General features: G+C 42.3%; 1 protein-coding gene across 1 annotated transcript in view; it reads left to right on the forward strand.

Moving 5' to 3' along the window:
• The window catches only part of LUC7L3 (LUC7 like 3 pre-mRNA splicing factor), a 46,298-nt gene extending 39,887 nt beyond the window's left edge, over nt 1–6,411 (forward strand). The window contains exon 12 of the transcript XR_013263464.1: nt 6,145–6,411. The gene's annotated coding sequence lies outside the window, so the exon portion shown is untranslated. The remainder of the gene's footprint in view (nt 1–6,144) is intronic.
• Nucleotides 6,412–6,621: the final 210 nt, after the last annotated feature.

Here is a 6,621-nt window from a genome sequence, read left to right on the forward strand (position 1 = left end):
GGGTTCCTCTGTGTTGAAAAGGTTGAGAAGGTCTATCACAGCCTAACACAGAGTGGCACATAATTGTCAAGTGGAAGGAAAATTATAAATGTTTTTTAACCACTTGCCGCCCGCCTATTGTCAAATGACGGCGGCAAAGTGGTTTCAAAATCCTGACTGGACGTCCTCAGGATTTTGAGCTGCTGCGTGCCCCCGGGGGGCACACATCGCGGCGATCGTTGTTGCGGTGTGTCAGTCTGACACCCCACAACTACGATCTCGGTAAAGAGTCCCCAATGGAGACTCTTTACCATGTGATCAGCCGTGTCCAATCATGGCTGATCACAGTGTAAATAGGAAGAGCCAGTGATCAGCTTTTCCTCACTCGCGTCTGTCAGACACGAGTAGAGGAGAGCCGATCGGCTGCTCCGCTGACGGGGGGGGGTCTGTGCTGATCGATTATCAGCACAGCCCCCCCCCCCAGGATGCCCACACTGGACCACCAGGGACGCCACCAGACCACCAGGTATGCCACCCTAGACCACCAGGGATGCCAGTCAGTGCCACAATGGATGCCAATCAGTGCCCACAATGGGCATCACTGATTGGCATGCATTATTGTTTGGCACTGATTGGCATCCATCAGCACAAAACCATACAATGTCGCCTATCGGTGCCCATCCGTGCCGCCTATCCATGCCCATTCATGCCGCCTATCCATGCCAGCTATCAGTGTCCATCCGTGTCGCCCATAAGTGCCACATATTGCCACCTCATCAGTGCCACTTCATTGGTGCCAGCTCATCAGTGGCCGTCAGTGAAGGAGAAAACTTACTTATTTACAACGTTTTGAAACTGAAACAAAAAAACATATTTTTTTTTCAAAATTTTCTGTCTTTTTTTTATTTGTTTAGCAAAAAATAAAAACCGTAGAGGTGCTCATATACCACCAAAAGAAATCTCTGTGGGGGAAAAAATTATTAAAATTAATTAATTTGGGTACAATGTAGCATGACCACGCAATTGTCATTCAAAGTGCGACATCGCTGAAAGCTCAAAATTGGTCTGGGCAGGAAGGTATTTAAGTGGTTACATTTTTTTTTTTTTTTCAAAAAATATATGAAAAACTGTGGCGTGCAATACTTTTGCACACCACAGTTTGCCAGTCAATACTTTGTAGAACCACCTTTTGCTGCAAGTCTTTTTGGGTATGTCTCTTCCAGCCTGAACATTTTAGAGCAGCCTTTTTCAACCAGGGCGCTTTGGAGTTTTTCCAGGGTTGCCTTGGCAAAATGCCTAAAAATGTATTGAACGTTGTACACAAGTGGATCAAGCCTGCCCCTTAGTTAAACAAAGCCACGGGTTTTCATCATGCCCCCATTACAACTAGACACTGTCATCCTAACAACCAATGGCATCATCAGTTGATAAGGAGGATGTCTGTTTCCTCCACAGCATCCTTGTTTGACCCTCCTCTACATCAGCACTGGGGTCACATTAGCTGATTGATGGAGAGAAATTGTGGGAGAAGAGAAACATTGGAATACTAGTCAATACCAGTGTGCAAAAGTGTATTTGCTTTGAAAGAATAAATCAACTCTAATGGCGTGTACACACGACCGTTTTTTCCATCAGAATAAACTCTGACGGTCTTGCCTACACACGATCACACCAAAGTCCGATCATCTAGAACATGAGTCTTCAAACTATGGCCCTCCAGTTGTTCAGGAACTACAATTCCCATCATGCCTAGTCATGTCTGTCAATCTCAGAGTTTTACAATGCCTCATGGGATGTGTAGTTTCGCAACAGCTGGAGGGCCGTAGTTTGAGGATCCTTAATCTAGAACATGGTGACGTACAACGAGTACGACGGGACTAGATAAAGGAAGTTCAATAGCCAGTAGCCAATAGCTGCCCTTGCGTTGTTTTTGGTCCGTCGGAACAGCATACAAACGAACGGTTTTCCCGATAGAAATTGATTCCGTTAGAAAGATTTAAAACATGTTCTATTTCTAGGTCCGTCAGAATTTTCGAAATAAGAAAGTCCGATGAGGCCCACACACGATCGGAAAATATCCTATGAAAAGATTCCGTCTGACTTTTTCTGCCGGAAAGTCCGACCGTGTGCACACGGCATAACATTGGGTATCCTACATCTGGATGTTGCTGCCTTATGTAAAACGGTTAGAATTGTTTTTAACGTTTTTAGAATGGTGTGCCTTGAGACCGTTCATAATTTTAACTGTTTCAGACCCGGAAGATTTTTACTTCCTTCCTGACCAGAGCACTTTTTGCGATTTGGCACTGCGTCGCTTTAACTGTCAATTGCGCGGCCGTGCGACGTTACACCCAAACAAAATTGATGTCATTTTTTTCCCATAAATAGAGCTTTCCTTTGGTGGTATTTGATCACCTCTGCAGTTTTAATTTTTTGCGCAATAAACAAAAAAGAGCGACAATTTTGGGAAAAAAACTATATATTTTACTTTTTGCTATAATAAATATCCCCCAAAGATTTATAAAAAAATAAATGTTTTCCTCAGTTTAGGCTGATGTATTCTTCTACATATTTTTGGTAAAAAAAAAAACCTCAATAAGCGTATATTGATTGGTTTGCGCAAAAGTTATAGTGGCTATAAAATAGGACATACTTTTATGGCATTTTTATTATTCATTTTTTTTTTTTATTAGTAATGTCGGCGATCTGCAATTTCTTTTTATCGTGACTGCGACATTATGGCGGACACTATTTTGGGGCCGTTGTCATTTATACAGTGATCAGTGCTACCACTGTATAAATGACACTGGCAGGAAGGGGTTAAGTGTGTCCTAGGGAGTGAGTGTAACTGTTGGGGGGGGTACCATGGACATGACAGTGATCACTGCTTCTGATGACAGGGAGCAGTGATCTCTGTCATGTCACTAGGCAGAACAGAGAAATTCCTTGTTTACATAGGCATCTCCCTGTTCTGAGGCTCCGTGCCACAATCGCCGGGACACTGGCGGACATCGTGGCCGCAGGTCCCACGGGCACAGTCACGCTGTACGCGGCGGGCACCAGCTAGCCCCGCCAATTAAAGGGGATGTACAGGTACACCCATTTGCCCATCGCTGCCATTGTGCCAATGTATATCGGCATGCAGCGGTCGGCAAGTGGTTAAAGGGTGCCTTGAGATTAGCTGTCTAATTTTAAAGGGTGCCTTGACTGAAAAAAGTTTGGGAAATGCTGATCTATTCTAGAGTGACATTTTGCCCGTCCTTGGAGAACATCCAATCTGACAGAGCAATTTTCAAGTCTTGTGTATAGTGGAATATCTGCACTGACCCAAAACAAATTTGTGATGGCAAACTTGTGCTGCAACTAAAAAATAGCCTGAATATTCAGCCAATAAATATGTGTATAGAATAAAGTGCACGACCAAATGATATTATCCCCCTTTCTGCATTAAGGGAGTTATAACACAAAGTGATAAAAAAAAACATAGGATTAGGCAAAACAAAACAACAATTGGTTTTCTAATCATCATACTGAATTACGCGAAGTACTAACCTCACACTGGCACCTTTTACGAGAAGACCCTATTCTTGCCAAATATATTGACTCCAGACCTAACATTACTTTCCATAGATCTAGATCTTTACGAGACCAATTGACTTCCAGTCATTTCCCTCATACTTCCCACAATCGCCCCCGTCATGGAATTTTTAAATGTGGCAAATGCCCTTTCTGCCCCCTGATTCAAACTGGGTATTGTTTTACACTTCCTAATGGAGAGAAATTTGTTCCTAAATTCTATGCAGATTGTGGAGTAATTTACCTCATGTCATGCAGATGCTCCGCTTTCTATGTAGGAAAAACTATTAGGCAATTCCGTGCTCGGATTAAAGATCACGTTTATTTTTCTTTGGGAGGCAAGATGGTGACGTCTATTAGCAGACACTTAGATCTGTATCACAAATTCGACACTTCAGTTATTACCTTTATCGCACTTGATGTGACCCCCCCCCCAATATGCGGGTGGGGATTGGGACAAATCCATCCTTATGCCGCGTACACACGGTCGAACTGTTTGACGTACTTAGTCCGTTGAAACACATTTCAGCGGACAATCCGCTCGTGTGTGGGCTTCAGCGGACTTTTTCAGCGTGCAGTCCGGAGTACTAAGAATTTAGTTTTTTTCGAAATTCTGTCCGTCGTACTTTGGTTTCAGCGGACAATACGGTCGTCAGTAGGCTAGTTCGACGGACTAAGAATGGCGCATGCCCAGAAAGGATTTACACGGCGGAAGGGTGCTTTGCTGTGTCTTGGACTTCCTATTTCTAGTCCCGTCGTACGTGCTGTACACGTCATCGCGCAAGCTTTCGACGGACTGTTTGTGTATCCGTGTGTGGTCAAGTCCGTTCAGTGGAAAGTACGACGGACTGTCCGTCGGATTGTATGACGGACTAAGTACGCCATACAATCCGCTCGTGTGTACGCGGCATTAGAAAAGAGAGTTTGAATGCCACACATGCTCTCGGTATCAATGAGTCTCAGTCCTATGAACCGTTCCTCTAAAACATTATTTTTTTTTTTTTCTCATCAACTTTTTAATTCATTCTAGTTTTGATACAGTATGTTATCTTAATATAACCTCTGATATATGCGCAATTTGTTAAATTGTTAAAAAATTTTTTCAAACAATCAAAACTAAAGTGACAAATCGAAGTAAACAATCGAGACGATTGTTTACTTCGATTTGTCACTTTAGCTTTGATTGTTTGAAAAAAAAAATTTCTGTACTAATATAATATATTGCTAATTTTTGTATTATCACTCTTTCCTTTTTTTTTTTTTTTTTTCCTTGTGTCCACTCCACAATAATACTTTATTGGCTTTATGGTTTAAAATAAATTTTTATGATGTATATATAATTTTTTTTCTTTTTTCCCTTAATTGTGGATTCTGTATATACCAGGTCTGAGGTTGCCACTGTGGGGGTTCTTTGAACTATGCACCCGGATGGTCTAGACATTGTGCGGCCGCCCAGCATCACAGGCTTCATTGCCATGTCGACGCATTGAGTTCCCTATGCGGCCGGCGAATTCCTACTGGCTGGCCGCTGGGACCTCTTCCGGCGGCATCCTCCTCCGCTCTCTGCGTATACCTGCCGGCTCGGCGCACGCGCAGTGGAGGGGACGAATGGGACCTCCTCCGGCGATGTCGCGGCACCCTCCTCCACGCCCTGCGTCCGCTTGTCGGTCTGGCACAGACGCAGGGCGGGGGGACGCATGTGACGTACGGCGGAGATTCCCGGCTGGCCCGTCCTGACATCATCACGGCCATCGGGGCTTGTCAGACGTCACCGGGCGGGACACAGGCATTTTAGGAGATGCCTTATTGGCGTCTCCCTACCATGGAGTACCTACATGCTGCTCTCCCTTTGCCGTAAGGATGTCTGAATGACTGCACCTGGCTATACATTATATCTAAAGGTAAAGGTAACTTTTACCGGCCAAATATATGTTTATGGAGTTTGAGCTCTTTGATATTTATTTTATGTGCTACTTTCCAATGGATATCATATTGGTCTTATCCCTCAGATATCCTTTATAACAAGGCTTGGAAATTTTGCCTCGCCTGCTTGTATCTTTCCTTGAATCTACCTATGGAACATTTCCCTTAAAAGGGTTGATCTTCTACCACCCCTCTGATTGAATCCTATTACAAGTCACCTTGCCTTTTGGAACGCTAAACGAGTAATTTTGGTGAGCCTCCCTATCTCAACATAGTACTGTACACTATATTTATATATACACATATCCCGAATACTTTACACTTTTTATATAAGTTATATAATAATTTCTCTCTTTTCAGCCCCTTGTTTTATATATTATAACTTCTGTATAATTGTTCGAGCCCTCTGAATATTCATTAATCTGGCCACGTGTCTCCATAGAAAGGGTAATTTTATTATCTACATACCTTTTTCTTTTTTCCTTATACTATATGGCTATGTGTCCCCACAGTTGTTCTTATATGACTATCTTCATGGTGTATGCTTCAATCTAATCCCTTTTTCGGTGGTACCCAAACTGAGTTGTTTTGTTTTATATATATCACTTGTAACTGCTTTATATGATCTGTAACATTTATATGTGTTTTTTTTCTTTTGATTTTAAGAATTTAATTTATTAAGCCCCTGAAGAAGCGTTTATCTGATGCAAAACATGTTGGGCATGGGACCAATACCAGCATTCCATCGATTCGGACGTACACTATGCTCCAATCTGTAACACAACTATGGCTAATTAGTCAAGGATTTGTTTCATGTGATATTGTTTATCGATTTGTTATGCTGATTATGGCCCTATTGAAGTATTCTCTTCAACGTGTGTTTTTAATTAAATTTTGTACTGCCTGTTTGTAATAATAAAATTATAAATTAAATACTTGTTTCCCTCTCAGTGCCTATAAAGTCCACAAAGTCCCCCAATAATTCTTCTGTATCCAGTCATTCTGGACGTTGGCACTCTCTTCTATTCTTAACCATGCTGGGGTATCCACTATGACCACTTAGTGTTTATCGATATCCCCCCTTTAATTCCTGTTTCCAAAACAACAATTGTAATAAAGTCCATAAAGTGCTTTAATAAGGGC

Source organism: Lithobates pipiens, unplaced genomic scaffold, assembly GCF_037356315.1.
Source record: "Lithobates pipiens isolate NorthernLeopardFrog02 unplaced genomic scaffold, aLitPip1_a1.2 Scaffold_28, whole genome shotgun sequence".
NCBI lineage: Eukaryota > Metazoa > Chordata > Amphibia > Anura > Ranidae > Lithobates > Lithobates pipiens.